The 15,135-nt window shown below is 58.5% G+C and overlaps 1 protein-coding gene and 1 long non-coding RNA gene across 2 annotated transcripts in view; one reads left to right on the plus strand and one right to left on the minus strand.

Moving 5' to 3' along the window:
* CDH4 (cadherin 4) overlaps positions 1 to 15,135 on the plus strand; it is a 397,589-nt gene that overhangs the window by 76,568 nt on the left and 305,886 nt on the right. The window lies entirely within an intron of this gene.
* LOC102499237 (uncharacterized) lies at positions 2,709 to 6,785 on the minus strand. Its single transcript, XR_001371070.2, has 3 exons — positions 6,198 to 6,785; positions 5,725 to 5,932; positions 2,709 to 2,864 (listed from the first exon to the last, which is right to left on the minus strand). It is a non-coding gene; the product is annotated as an uncharacterized LOC102499237 (long non-coding RNA).

The following is a 15,135-nucleotide window of genomic DNA, read 5'->3' on the forward strand; positions in this document are numbered from 1 at the left end:
TGAAGAGGGGCCGTCCGAGCCACCCGCAGCTCCGCCTCAGAGGAAAGGCCCCAACTCGGCCTTCGGCTTCTCGGAGAACGAGTTTCCATCCCAGCAGTCGCTTCCGCCCAGAGGCTGGAGCATGGAGGGCTTTATTGATTGACCTGGAAGACGGGCCTTGGGATCAGGACGCTTGAGACCGAGGGCCCCTCGGAAGCCTTGTGGGAGAGAGGACGGCACGCATTTAACCCCACGAGGCGGGCTGTTCTTGGGGTGCTGTTTATTAGCTCCTGTGGCCCAGTGTGGGCACATGTCCCATAGCAAACAAAAATAATAATAATAATAGAATTAAATAATTATTTTAAGAAATGCAGCGTGCGACTCAGGCTGGCTCAGACCCTCCCCACTGGGTGTCCCCTGGCTCACAGCCCCTTTTCTGCTGTTAATGGCTGCTTTCCAGCTAGAGGACAAAGTCGGGGTCTCAGGGATGCCGTGACCTATGACACAGGAAGCAGTTAGCATCTGGTCCTGTTCAGGAGAGTCGGCCAGCTCCAGCGTGGACCACCCGACAGCTGCTGGGGCAGCCCGTCCACCGCGTGTGCAGAAACAGAAGACGCATTCGGAAGGGGGACTGGCCGCTAAAGCCCGGCACCCAGTGCACACCCCCAGGGGCCGTGGTGCTGACGCTCTCCCACAATGCCTCGAAGGTGGGTGCCACTGCACCAGGCGGGGGGCAGCAGGTGAGGGCGGCATAGACCCCTGAGGGTGGGGAGTGCCTTAATGGAGACAGTTTTGCAGAGGACGGGCGTCCTTGCCGTTCTCCAGGACTGAAGACGATGCTTCTGAGCCCTCCTGTGGACCTCATTGCAGCGGGTCTCCGCAGCAATGGGGCGCACTGAGGTGAGGCTCCCGTCCTGGCTCGGAGGCCCTTAAACGCAGACCCTGTGACATCAATCAGGTGCAGGCGGCTTCTCTAGGTGACCCCGAGAAACACGGGGTGGGAGACTGGGGGGCAGAGGGCCTGTTAGTGGGAGCCAGGGTCCTCGGCCTTCCAAGCTCAGCCCATGAGGACCTCTCAGAGCCCACACAGAACACCGCGACATGTGGGAGTCGAGCGGCGCATCAGCTCCTGCTCATCACTGGCCGCAACCTGAGCCCGGGGTGGACGCTGGGACGGCCCCCAGAAGGCCGGAGGCCCCACACGTGCCGGTGCGGCGTTTCCCACGCTCTGGGTACCGCGGTTGGTACCTGCTGCTTCGCGCCATCCTCGTTCTGAGTTGGAGCCACAGCTGCGAGCGGGCTGGCAGCAGGTACGGGCCGCAGATCGTGTGGGCGAGAGGACTCCGGCTAGCCACAGGAAGCCAGCTTGAAAAAGAGCACTGCAGAAGGTAAGGAAGTGCCCAGGTAGTGACACCGGCTTCTTGAGAAGCTGCACCGGCCGACCCAGGCAGGCCTGAGCCTCGGAAGAGATGGCGAGGTAGCCGGCATAGCCTCGAGGGTAGGGCAGGCTCCTGAGTCCACACCGACATGCCTGGACAGAGGGAGGGGCCCAGCACTTCCGCCCTGCAGCACGTCCCAGCGAGCAGGAAGGCGGACTGGAAAATCGCCAATTGTCCAGAGCGATGCAGATGCAGGAGGCGGGACGAGTGGATGAAAGGCAGCTGCTGGAGTGAGTGCACAGGCCGGAAATACGCCCCCGGCTCGCAGAGGGGAAATGAACACCAGCTTCACCCGGGGGCGTGGGGAAGGCACCTCCTCGCTGTGGTCTGAATGTTCCTGTCTCTCCAAACTCCGTTGACATTCCTGCCCCCAAGGTGCTGATACTAGGATGTGGGGCCTGTGGGGGTGACTGGACTACAGGGATGGCGCCTCGTGGTGAGATTAGCGGTGGAAGCACCTTCTGGAACCTGGAACGGGCCCTCCCCACATCCACTCTGCTGGTGTCTTGCTCTCGGACTTCCAGGCTCCAGCGCAGTGAGCAGCTCTGTTGTTCAGAAGCCACCGAGTCCATGGCGTTTTGTCACAGCAGCCCAAAGGGACCAAGACACTCTTCGGTGAAGTAACCGGAGTTATCCCCCCAGCGATGGGACAAGCCGCCCCGGAATGCTTGTCCCAGAGTGCCCTGTTAGGGACGAGGTCACCCAGACACGTCCACGGAGAACATTCCATAGCAACCGGCCTACACACCTCAGAATGCTGTTTTCACGAAGCACATCGACGAGTACATTCCAGGTGGAGGAACCTTCCGTGAAGACCACAGTGCTCAGAGTCCACGCAGGCTTGCCTGTCCGTGAAGACCACAGTGCTCAGTCCACGCAGGTTTGCCTGTCCGTGAAGACCACAGTGCAGAGTCCACGCAGGCTTGCCTGTCCGAGATGTTCTTGCGAGGGCAAGCAAACCCGGATGATGTGTTTAGGGTCGGAGATGATGTTGTGTCAGTGGTGCCACCCGGACCTCGGCATTTGTACCGTGATAGGTAAGAGAATGTCCTTGGCTTTAGAAGATATACCTGGGACTGGCTCTATAGTCTGGTAGTTAAGGCAGCTGGATCCCACATGGCTAGGCATGCAGTTCGAATCCCAGACCTGGAGGCTTGAACAAAAATCCTGGTAGAGTGGAATGGAGAAGGGATTGTGGTGTGACCACACCCTGTTTGCAGGGTGCTGCCCCCACCCGCTCTGTTTCTCTCTCTCTCTCTGTCTCTCTCTCCCTCTCTGTCTCTCTCTCTCTCTGTCTTTTTCTGGTGAACACATTTGCTCTCTGGCAATTTTTTTAAAAAGAGGAAAATACACATGGAATTTATTAGCAGTGAAGTAAATGGGGCGGATGGAGTCCACACGGGGGAATACAAGAATTACGTGTCTTCATGCAACGTTTACATAAGCCTGAAATTACATGAAAAGAAGATGAGAATGAAGCAGAAGCAAAGCAGTGGTTTTGAGTGGAGAGGGCCAGGAGCCTTCCGGGCAGCTGGGCGTAGAAGGCCCCTGCAGACAACGAAGTCGGAGGAAGAAGGCGCTGGCCCATGGAGACGGCGGGATCAGAGCGCAGGCGCCCTCGGGAGCGGGCGTGTCAGAGAGTCCTGAAGCTGTGGCCCGACAGCAGGGGCATGGGGGTGACCAGGGCATCAGCGTGTTAGGTCTTTCAGACATGGAGGACCTAGGCTTCACTCCCAGGGACCTGGGGGCCACATCGCTGCTCCTTGACTGGTCAGAGAACCCATGGGGGTTGAGGCAAGTGAGACATCCCCTTCCAGCCAGGACTGGCCATGACTGAGCTACTTGGGGACAGTGGCCAGAGAGCGGAGTGGATGGTCTGGGGCCCAGAAGGCTCAAGCCCCACTGCCCTTCCATCTGAGCACCTGGGTAGCCGTGGGCTCGTCACTGCCTGGGGCGTGCCTGGCGAGAGCTCACGGCTCTGCGGGAAATGCTGAGGGTGGCAAGCGTGGCTCACACGGGACACACGGATGCAGGGCTGTGCCCGGGCCCGGGTGCCTCCCCCCCCCCCCCCCCCCTGGCGTGCGCCTCTGCCCCAGCCGGTCCGGGAGCTTCCCCTGTGAAGGGCAGGGTGCCAGCCAGTGCTGAGACTGGCAAGGATTCAGACAGTGCCGCCTGCGAGCCCCGGCCGCGGCTCTGAGAGCGACGTCACAGCGAGTGTTTAAGTGCCGATCCCATCTTTTGCTTTGTAAATAACTCAGTAAATGTTCACAGTGTCGCTTTTACAGAGGCTGTAACGAGGTCGTGGTCCCCCGTCACTCGGATATTAAACTCCTTAGTGCGCGCCAGGATGACCGTGCGACTCGGTGTGGAGCGAGCTGTGCCGGCTGAGCGCGGTTAGTTGCCAGGGTTCCACCGAGCCGATGAACGACCCTTTGTCACTGCCGGGGACTGGAATAGCAGCGGCCGTTTGTCCTTTCTCCTCTCCTCTGCCCGTTTGTCTGCCCCAGGAGCCCAGCTGGGTCAGCCATGGTCGCCTAGCGAGGCTTCCTGGGAAGGGCGGGAATGCAGGCCTGGGGGTTCGTTCTCGGGAGCTGCCTGCTTTCTAATTGGGCTCGGTGTTCCTGAGAGGCTCGTTCTGCCCGAGCGAGCAGGCCGGCCGCTGGAGCGCGTAATCTCACTGCAGCCGCCGCCGACGGCTCTGGAGCGGCCGTGAGGGGCTGGGCCCGGCTGCTCCCTGCTGGCAGCGAGGGGCACAGAGGGCGGGGGACCGCGGAGGTGGGCGCTGGGCACTGTCCCCTGGAATTCGTTGGGGCCGCGGGTCACCACCACCTCTCCGGGAGGCCCCCTCTGGGCTCTGCGGCCTGGGGTGCAGATGGGGAGATGGACTTCTCCCAGCACAGCCCCTCGTATCCCGTCGGCACTCGGTCGACACTGCCAACCCCCAGCGAGGCCTGGGGACACTGTGGACACCTTCCCATGCTGCTGGCCCACAGCCCGGACATGGACAGCATCAGACCAGCGGTGGTGAAAGCAGCCTCCTGGATCTTCCAGACACCTCGGCTCTGTGACCCCTCACCTTCCATGTCACTCTGCTCCAGAGCGTCTCGGGTCTGCAGTGGTCTGTGTCACCAGCTCTGTCACTGGGCCCCGGCCTGGAGATCGGGTTCACTGAGGGCATCGGGGCCTGTGTCCCCAGAGCAGCCCTGCGGAGGGTAGGGACAGGGGCAGGAGACATCCTGGTGGCAGGTCTTGGATCCAAACTCTTGTCCTTCCGTGACATGGGCTCCCTCCCCGCTTCTCTCATCCTGGCGAACCGTGCCCTGTCATTGTCATTCGCCTGGCTCGGGAAGTGACTCAGAAATGGTGGCAGGCAGACAGCGTGTGTCTATAAACACAGCAGCCATCTCGGAGTTCAGGAGCGTCTTTCTTTCTGTGAATCGATGTAATTTGAGACTGTGCCCGCAAGTCTGAATTCGGTCCTTGCGTTCCACGCCCGTGATCCGTGTCCCTGCCTCCCCGGGTAAATGATTGTCCAGTTTTTGCTGGGCTGGCGTTCCAGCCCCGGAGTGAAGCACGTGACTGGTTTGGCTGCCTGAGAGTCCCTGGAGAGACAAATCCCTCATTTCCCGATGGCCCGTCCTTGTTAGTAGCTAGGCCGGCCGGTGCGAGTCATGCAGCCGTGGCCCGGCCCGTGTGTCACGCGCAGACACAGAGGCGCTGCATCGGGACCCGGTCCCTCCCTCTCCCCACCCAGCGATCAGAACAAAAGAAAATCAAAGTGTTTGTGCATTTAAAGACACGCCTGGCCTGTCTGCAAACCCTCGCTGAGCAGCCGCTCCCCCGAGCCCACAGCCCCCTAACTCCAGGGACCCTCAGGGCTGACTCGAGCTCATGCAGTCAGCTCTCAGCAAAGCCGGACGGTCTCGGAACAGCCTCAGGCCTTGCTGAACCTTGGTTCCTCTGGGGAGCTCACGGGTCACCCTGGGAGGCTGCAGAGACCCCAGAGACCGGACATGACTGCCGAGGAACCCCCAGCCCCCCCCAGCTGGCACTGTGCTGTTTTTGCACAGGTGAGCAGAAGCCAAGCGTGTCTCCAGGTTGAGGCCCAGGCAAAGGCGGCTGCCCGGTGGTGGGCAATCCATTTATCAGATCCACTGCTTCTGTGTCTATGGTAAGCCCATGGTGTGCTGGCGGTCCCGGAGGGGAGGCCGAGCCAGAACCCCCAGCAGGAAGCAGCACCCACGGGGCAGCCGCCGCCAGTCCCCACCCTGCACATGCCCTCGGTCCGCCTCGCAGTGCATCTCACCAGGTTTCCATCTCCGCGTCAGCCTCAACTGCAGTCTTCACAGGGGTCTTGGTTTCGGGCTCATTTTTGAGCAGCTGGACGGCTGGGCTGCGGGGTCTGCTCCTGGCGCCCATCCCTCAGTCGTGCTCACTCTGTGTCTCAGCCACTCCCGTGGGCCCCATGGCCCTCTGCACGTCCTGCCCTGCAGCTGGCATCTTGGCACACGTGTCTGTCAACAGCGGCCACCTCGGGAGTGAGCACGTTAATGCCCGGGCAGTCCCCGCCTCCCGCAGTGGACCCCTGCAGGAAGCAGGCAGTCCACCGGAGGTGTCCGCAGACCGCTCCCCGTGGTTCCCGTCTTCCCGTGTGCTCCTCCCCGCCACACGTGTCTGGAGTGCCGGCCTCCTGTGCCGGGCCTTGCACGCGGCCACCACGCCCTCACCCTCTCAGCTGAGGCCTCAGACACGCCCTGCACGGTGGCGGCTACGACTTACCCGTCGGTGAGGGCACAGGTTCGGGCTCAGGTGGCCTCCAAGCCCTCTGGGAGTGCACGGAGAGGAGGCCGCCTGCCTGAGGCCCCTGCACCGTCGCTCCCTGGGGTACTTCCTGTAGCAAACGTCCTGGCGACAGCCTCGCGGTGGTTCCGGTGAGGGTGGGCGCTGTGGGCCGAAGCCTGCTTTGCATGTGTTCACAGCCATGGCTTTCACCCCAGCCAGCAATCGAGTAGACAAGCTGGAAACTGAGGGGCGGTCAAAGTGTGGTGTACACCCACCACCAGCCCGAGGGAGGCAGTCCTGGCTGCACTGCCCTGGTAACTGGGCGCCTGGGAAGACATACCCAGGTGACAGCGCGTGCCAGTGGGGCTCTGCAGCTACTGAAGGCGGGCTCAGTGTAAGGCACAGGGCCTGGGAGCTGGGGGAGTGGGACGACGACTTGGCCTTCTCCCATGGCCGCTCTGGCAAGGGACCCTGGGAAAGGACACGGGCTCCAGGGCTCCGACAGATCCAGAGGGCCCCTCTGCCGGTCCCGAGAGCCAGTCCCGAGGTCGGGTCCTGTGGGAGGGCCAGGGTCCCCTCCCCTCCTCCTCCTTTCACTTCCATCACTCCCTTGCCTCAGGGGACCCTCCAGCCCGGATGGACTGAGGAGGAGGGTTGTGGAGGTGACCTTCTGGTGGCATTGTGACATGACAAGAGCCATTGCCTGCTGTCTTCTGCAGTCAGCTGACCACCCTTAGCGTCATTAATTGACCACAAGGGTATGAATCGGGTTCCTAGGAAGGACACCCACAGCCAGCTCGCTGCGGGTCCTTTCAGAACCAGGAGGGTACCAGCCCATGGTTCCCAGTGACCTCCATGCTGGGTCAGGGCACGCTCACATCACAGGGAGGCCCTGTGGGGTCTGAGGCCGAAGCCGGCCCAGCCGGGGCTAGGGGTGCAGCTGGGGCTGATAACTGGCTACAGTACCCTCCCGTCACCACTCACGAGGACGTGCGGCCATCTCCCCTGCCGGCATGGTTCATGTTGCACCGGTTTTCCTGGGTCTGAATAGCTGTATTAGGAAAATTATTCCGACGGTCTCGTGGGGGTATACTTGTTCTTTTCTTATTTATGTTTTTTCATTGGTAAGTGGGGTGTGTTAGGTTCCCAGGGCAGCTATAATGAATTCCCCCAGACTGGGTTTCTTAAGGCGGTGGACCCTCCCACAGCTCTGGAGGCCAGACCTCAAAGTCAGGGCCTCAGGAAGGCGGCACTCCCTCAGGGCTGGGGGGGTTCTCCTTGTCCTTTGGGCTTCTGGTGGCTCCGGATGTCCCCTGGCTTGCGACTGCACCAATGTGACCTGCCTGTCTTTGTGGCCTCGTGTGCACACCTCTCTGCGGTGCGTGTCCTCTTAGGACGCTTGTCCCTGGGGTGGGAGCTCCCTGGGCACCTCAGGTGGCTCTCCTCACAGCACAACTGGACTCGCCCCTGCACGCCCCTCACTTCCAGATAGGAGCACTGCAGGGTCCAGGGCCCGATGGGGCCATCGATGCTCACACGTGGCTCTGGGGGAGGGCCACAGCTTTTTAAACCTTTTTTTTTTTTACGTAGCTACAGATTCGCAGGAAGTTGCAGTGACAGTAGAGCATCCTTCTGCCCAGCTCCGGGTGGGGCACGCTCACATCACAGGGAGGCCCTGTGGGGTCTGAGGCCGAAGCCGGCCCAGCCGGGGCTAGGGGTGCAGCTGGGGCTGATAACTGGCTACAGTACCCTCCCGTCCCCACTCACGAGGACGTGCGGCCATCTCCCCTGCCGGCATGGTTCATGTTGCACCGGTTTTCCTGGGTCTGAATAGCTGTATTAGGAAAATTATTCCGACGGTCTCGTGGGGGTTTACTTGTTCTTTTCTTATTTATGTTTTTTCATTGGTAAGTGGGGTGTGTTAGGTTCCCAGGGCAGCTATAATGAATTCCCCCAGACTGGGTTTCTTAAGGCGGTGGACCCTCCCACAGCTCTGGAGGCCAGACCTCAAAGTCAGGGCCTCAGGAAGGCGGCACTCCCTCAGGGCTGGGGGGGTTCTCCTTGTCCTTTGGGCTTCTGGTGGCTCCGGATGTCCCCTGGCTTGCGACTGCACCAATGTGACCTGCCTGTCTTTGTGGCCTCGTGTGCACACCTCTCTGCGGTGCGTGTCCTCTTAGGACGCTTGTCCCTGGGGTGGGAGCTCCCTGGGCACCTCAGGTGGCTCTCCTCACAGCACAACTGGACTCGCCCCTGCACGCCCCTCACTTCCAGATAGGAGCACTGCAGGGTCCAGGGCCCGATGGGGCCATCGATGCTCACACGTGGCTCTGGGGGAGGGCCACAGCTTTTTAAACCTTTTTTTTTTTTTACGTAGCTACAGATTCGCAGGAAGTTGCAGTGACAGTAGAGCATCCTTCTGCCCAGCTCCGGGTGGTCATGCCTCGCTAACCCGCTACGGCGTCATGCCAGGAAGCGGGCATTGGACTGCTGCAGATTTTAGTGTTTTTTCCACAAGAGCTCAATTTTAAGTCAGAGACGTGTATTAAACCCCAGCCTCCTTCCTAACTGTGTGACTCCAAGCAGCTTTTCAGCCGTCGCGAGCCTGGCTTTTGTTCTCCACCTGTGCAGAGGCAAGCATTCCTCAAAGGGTTACCAGAGGGCCGGCGAGACTGTACAGCTGGAGCACTCAGCTCGGCCTGCCTGGCACCTGCTGAGTGTTCTTTAGTAGACGGAAGCCAGAGATAGAAACGTGAGCTTCGAGACCTCGTTGGAAGGCTCAGAGACCCAGAGCACACTGCCTGCTGACCATGGCTCGTTGGGTCTCCGTAGGGTCATAGGGACTGTGCTTTGTCTCCAGGGAAAGCCGCAGCCTGGGCTGCCCGAATGACAGCCCACATGCAGAGCAGCCCAGTACTCCTTGCTGTAAACACCAGGCAGGACGGAGGAGCCAGAGCTACAACCTTTAGACCCACCAAAGTTCAGCCACCGTTTGGACCTGCCTAGGAAATCCTGAAGGTCATTAAGCAAATTCAGAACCTCCTCGAAAATCTGATGGCGCAACTGGGCAGACTCGGGCGTTGGCTGAAACCTTCTGCCCGCCGCAGGCTGCTGGTGCTGCTCCGCTCACAGTGTGAGTGCGGGAAAGGGACAGTGTGCTTTCAGAAGGCCTCCTCGAGTGCGCTGATCGGGTCAGGAGGGTCTCTAAGGAGCAGGGGAACGGGGCCAGGACGTCCTTCCAGCCTCCACCATTAGCAGTCCCCCTGTGCTTGAACCGTCTTGATTCAATCCCCGTTGCAAGTCTGAGCACTGAAGTGTCTACCTGAGGAACGTGAGACAAAGAGGAGAGTCCCTTCCGGTAGGTAGCATTACTTGGAGCGGGGACAGATCCGTCAGAGAAAATCAGACCGTAATTGGCCTTTGTTTAAAGCGCAGAGTTATGCCGATAAGGATCGTGTAGGTAGATTTGTTGCAGGCTTTTTTACTGTACAGACCAATTCGGTATTGTCCTGGGCCATCCCTTTGAATATTCAACAAAGGCAGCGGTGCACAGGGAGACATGGTAGTCAGAGCTTTATTTTTGCATAACTTATGCTCAGTGACAGCCACTGCCTGCCTCACTTCATCACACGTTTACGGGGAGGCTGCTCCATGCTTCAGATCTCATTAAGCTATTTATTCATCGTAATGAATGATTTTAATGTACTGCATTACGGCTGTGCCACACTGAGCTGTTGAGAAACTCCGTCTTACTGTGCACGTGTCAGCGCTCGCAGCTAAGTTAGTACCTTCATTGCTGCTTCGATGGTTGCGTGGATAGCCCCTACAGCCGGCTCGCACTTGTCTCCACTTCACCCTGTCCTGGGCCACCTCTTGACAGAGTCGTGATAATTGTGCTGAGTCCTCATCTGTGGGCCAGTTTCTTCCTGGGGGCGTGAACCGTCCTTCGGGGCTCCCGATGCTCGGATCGCACCTATCCGCAGCACCTCCCACAGACGACCACCACTCTGTCCACAGAGCCACTCCTCCGCTCCCTCGACCTGTGTCCCTCCCTGGATCCTTCAAGATGTTGTCTGGCACGTTGCAATGACAGGAAGATAATATCCTTCAGGAGCATGGAAGAGGTTCTAATAAAAGCCGTCATTCACAAATCCAGGCCCACTGTCACACGACTGCATTTTAAAGACCACGCGAACTGTTAAGTGGCTCAGTTTGGCAGCCCGTGTGGCTACTGCAACCTGGAGATTTTTAGCAGCATGAGAAGGGGGTGTGGGGCTAGGCACAGCATTGGCGAATGGAAGGGATGGGGCTCTGCGAGGACACGAGGCGGCGTGCCCCACTGCGTCCGAGTTACTTCTCCCACACCTGCTTAGGGAGTCATCGGAGCACCCCAGCAGAGGAGGCGGGCACACCCTCGTGGGTGAGAGCACCCGCGTGTCACCCTTGGCCTGCTCCCGGCCACCGGCCAGGTGGGAGCGGAAGGGGGGAACGAGAAAGCCTGGCGCCTCGTGGTCTTGAACGAGGCTCGGGAGTCAGACTTCCCTCTTGCGTCTTCCCAAGAGGCTGCTGGGAGTTCTTCCCCCAAGGACCCCAGGGCTGAGATGAGCGCTGCTTGTTTGAATAGTTCATACAGCCAGGGCCCACCAGGACTCGGGCTTGAAACGCAAGGGAGAAAAGTAAGTTCTTTGGGAAAAAATAAACGCAGAACATCGTAGACGGCTACCTGGGGCTTAAGTCTGTGGGGAAAGAACGAGTCCACCGCAGCCAGTGGAATGGTTTCAGATAAACAAAACACCCCCTTAGCAAGGAGACTTCGTAGTTTTAGGAGAGACCCCGACTGACTGTAGCTAGGTGTTAAGGGAGCAGGTCCCAGATGGCAGGCCACAGTTCAAATCTCGGCCCCTCTGGCTCGAAAACCACACCAGGCACTTGCCCGTATGTGCCCCGAGTCCTGGCAGGATGGGAAGTTGGAGAAGGGCCTGCAGCGTGACGACACTCCACCTGCAGGGGACACGTTCTCCTTCTCGCCCTCTGTCTCTCGGACAAGTGCACGTACACTTTGGCAATTCAAAAGAAGGGGAGGAGGGACGAACGCAGGACAGAACTGCCACCCGCTCAGCCTCATGCCCGTCCCGGTCAGGAAGCGTCAGCGCTCAGGACGGCAGCAGCGCGGGGCTAGCTGCGGCCCCGCCCTGGAAGGCGCTCCTTCTGAGCCGCCCACCTGCCCTCACTTGGGAAGACAAGCTCTTTTCTCTCCTCCCGCAGTTTGACCTTTACGTAACCGAGTAACCAGACACCTGGTCAGATAATGTCTTTCATAGAACTGTGTTTGAGAGATCGCTGTTACAAGCAGGAAGGACTAATAGCGAGGATCATCTAGTGCATGTGACAACACGTTTCATTAACTCCAGGATTTCCTGTGCTATCAGAAACGAGACGTGGAGACAGATCTCACTTGGTGCTTATTAGCTATCGAGACGGCTACTGGGATTTTCAGACTCGGGCTCCAACTTCACAGTAGAGATGGGGGCCCAGAGGCGGTGGTCATCTTTCTCCAGGACACGAGCACAGGAGAGAAACACGCCAGCAGCAAGTGCAGGGGAGCGAGGAGACCGTCCTGGAGTGGACAGAGGGCAGACTCCCAGAGCGGGCACTGCAGGGGCGTCCACGTGGACCCTCTTGGAAGGCAAAGGAAGCGGCAGCCGGCATTGGCTCCCAGGGCAGTTGTAACAAGTGACCACAGCGTGGGGACGTACGGAAGCAGGGAAGTGCTCTCTCACTGTCAGGAGGCGGGAGCTCTGACGCCAGGGTGTGAGTGGGGCCGTGCTCCTCTGAGAGTCCCAGGGTGACTCCTTCCTTCCACTCCCAGCTCCTGGGGCTCCAGGTATCCCTTGGCTGTGAACACATCACTGGGTGTTGTCTCTGTCATCACGTGACTTTCCTCCCGTGGTTCTCTGTGGCTTCCTCTCCTTTTATAATGACAGTTGTCATTGGATGTAGGGCCCACTCCGAGTCCAAGATGATCTCTTCCCAATGTGCTCAACGTAATTTCATCTGCAAAGAGCAGTTTTACAAATCAGGTTGCATTTGCAGGAAACTAGGGTCAGGACGTGGGAATATCTTTGGGGGACCCAGGTCATTTTACTGCATACACAGAAGAGGGATGATGAGTGCCCAGGAGGGGCTAATGGGGCTGACACCCGGGAGCCTGGGAAGATCTCTCCACTGAGCACAGAACCCGAGTCGTGCACCAGAGAAGCTGTCAGGGCTTCCTAAAGGTCTGGCTTCCTCGCTAGGCCTGAGCAGGTTAAGAGAGCTACACTCCCACAGTGGTCTAGCATTCATTGTGCTGCTGGGAGCTGGGGACGACCTGGGGACATGTGACCTATCCCACAGGACTCAGCCTTCTCTGAATGTCCAGACTTCTTGTGACTTTTTACCCACCTTCTGTATCTTGTAACCTTTTCTCTCCAATGCCTAGTTCTTTCTTCACTGCAGTCTAAGAATGTTCTCTGATCTGCCTTCCAGTTCACCAATTCTCTCTTGAGCAGTATCATCTCCACTGTTAATCCTTCCCACTAAGTTTTGACTTGTGATTTCTATATTTCTCATTCCCTAGGGTTCTCTTTGGTTCATTTTTTTATCATTTGCATGTTGATGTGGATGAGTAACCACACCCCGACCTCGTGGCTTCCTTGCTGGGGGCAGCTGCTTGCCTCCTGGTGATCCTTCCCTGCTGTCTTTCTCCTCCCATTAGTCCCAGCAGAGGTCCTCACATGCACTGAGCCCACATACTTGCTCCCTAAGGAGGGACGATAAGGGGTGTGGAGTCTTGCATCCTTGGTGAGCAGATGAGGGTGCACAGTGGTGGGCTCAGAGGGCTCTGGCTCTGGCTCTCCGAGAGCCTCATATTTTTGTCTCCAAAATGCTTCATTTCCCTGCTGCAGATGCAGCACCTACCCCTGGGGTTGCTCTGGGTGGCCATCGAGGAGGGTCTTGTTGTCTTGGATTTGTGTCTCCAGGAAACAGGACAGAGGGCAGCACCAAGCGGGCTTCACCCGTGATACCTTCCGAGGGACAGGCATAGAGACACAGGAGGGAGCAGTGGGTTGGACCCAGGACCCCGTCATGGTTCGTCCCCAGCATCCGAGGAGCCTGCCCGACCGCTTGTCCTGTTACCTGTTTTCCACATCTCTGTACAAGTTTACACTACTGGGTTGGATTTTTTTAACTTTGCTATTCCGTAATTAAAAAGTAACATATATACACATATATGAATATGCGTGCGTGTCAAGGTAAAAAGGCTCCATGGGTAGAAAAAGGGAAGAATTCCTTCAGTTCAGGATGATAGAGGGTGAGAGATCCCCTCACTGCCAAGCCTCCCGGTGGCAGCCCTCTAATAGAATACACACGCACACACATGTATGCACACAGACACACATGTATGCACACAGAGATTCATATGCATGCATACTAGATACACAAAGAGACACATTTGTACAGACACACATATGTAAACAGATCCATGCATGCGTACAGTTACACGTAGACACACCTACATGCACACACGTGTGCATACACACATGTACATGCAGACGTAGAGAGTGTAGGCAGCCACACACACACAAGCACACCGGACACACACGGACACACAGGCGCCTTATTTGGGTCGTGTGTGAGGTCATAGCGAGCCACACCCTTCCCCAGGACACGCTCTATCCTGTGCCCCTGCAGGCGTCGAGGGACACCGACCCCGGCTGGGTCCTGCTCTCCCAGTCCTCGCTGTCCCGAAGCAGAGGCCGGTCCTCCTACCACTCCCCCAGTCAGCACCTGCTCGAACCTGCCAGACCCTGGCGTCATTCTCCAGAGACCTGAGCTCCTCGGATATTAAAATTAACCTTTTTAATATCAGAAATGACGGAGTCCCTTGTAGTAGGGCTGGATCCACCTGACGACAGCGCTTGTCAGCGCCTCGAGGATTTAAGGAGTCGTTAAAAAGTTCATCAAACTGCGGAGACTGCGTAGTACCCGAGCAGTGCCCCGCAAAGGGGAGATGCAGCCCTGTTACTGGGAAACGTGGCGTCTGCTAGTCTAACTCCGTGTTTCACCTGCTGATTCGAAAGGCGTTGTCCCACGCTGTGAAATTTGACATTTCACAGGACCTCGGACTGTTCTCAGAGCATCCACCAGAGACTCGACATCCACGTTTATTCAGCGGGGGACAGCCGGAGCCCCCTGCCCTGTAGAAATGTCAAAGGCATTACTCTCCCGTCTGCCCCCCGTTCTCCTGGGTCACTTTACCGGGTAGGGGCCAGCTGACGAGCACACGTCCCCGGGTGGGCCAGGAGGTGCAGGTCCCCGGCTCGCTGCGGCCGGGCCTCCTGCACTTGTGACGGCTGCCCACGGGGTGGAAAGCGAGGAGACAGCGTGTCCCCCCCTGCTGGGCCACTCCGATCAGTGCCATTTATCCTCCTTCTCATTTCTTGTCGGTTGGTTCCCGCTGGATCTCTGTAGGAGTATCCTTTTTATTATCTCATTTGACCTGAGGCCTTCATTTGTTTTGTGCAGGGAAGTTTGGGCGACATTGTCAGCCCTGCTTAATTGTCCTCACACGGGGTGACCTCCCTGGGGGCAGCTGGGCCAGGTTGACCCTTGATGCGAGGCTGGGGCTGAGGCCCCACAGGCCTTGGAAGAAAATCAGTCTCGCTTGCATTTGGGCGTCCGTCCACCATGGGGGACGGAGGAGCTGGGGTCCTCCGTACCTTGTGTGTGGCGTGTGGATAAAGCGCCAGCCCCTCAGATGTTGGGGACGCCTAGGGCCTGGCAGTTAGACTGGGCGCCTTGACCGGCAGCAGGCTGGTACCCAGACAGCCCCGAGTCGAGGCCGGCCCAGAGTCTTTGCCCAGCACGGTCACCCCTTGGCGAGGCTTCCTGAGCT

The sequence above is a fragment of the Tupaia chinensis genome, unplaced genomic scaffold (genome assembly GCF_000334495.1).
Source record: "Tupaia chinensis unplaced genomic scaffold, TupChi_1.0 Scaffold000558_1, whole genome shotgun sequence".
Lineage (NCBI taxonomy): Eukaryota > Metazoa > Chordata > Mammalia > Scandentia > Tupaiidae > Tupaia > Tupaia belangeri.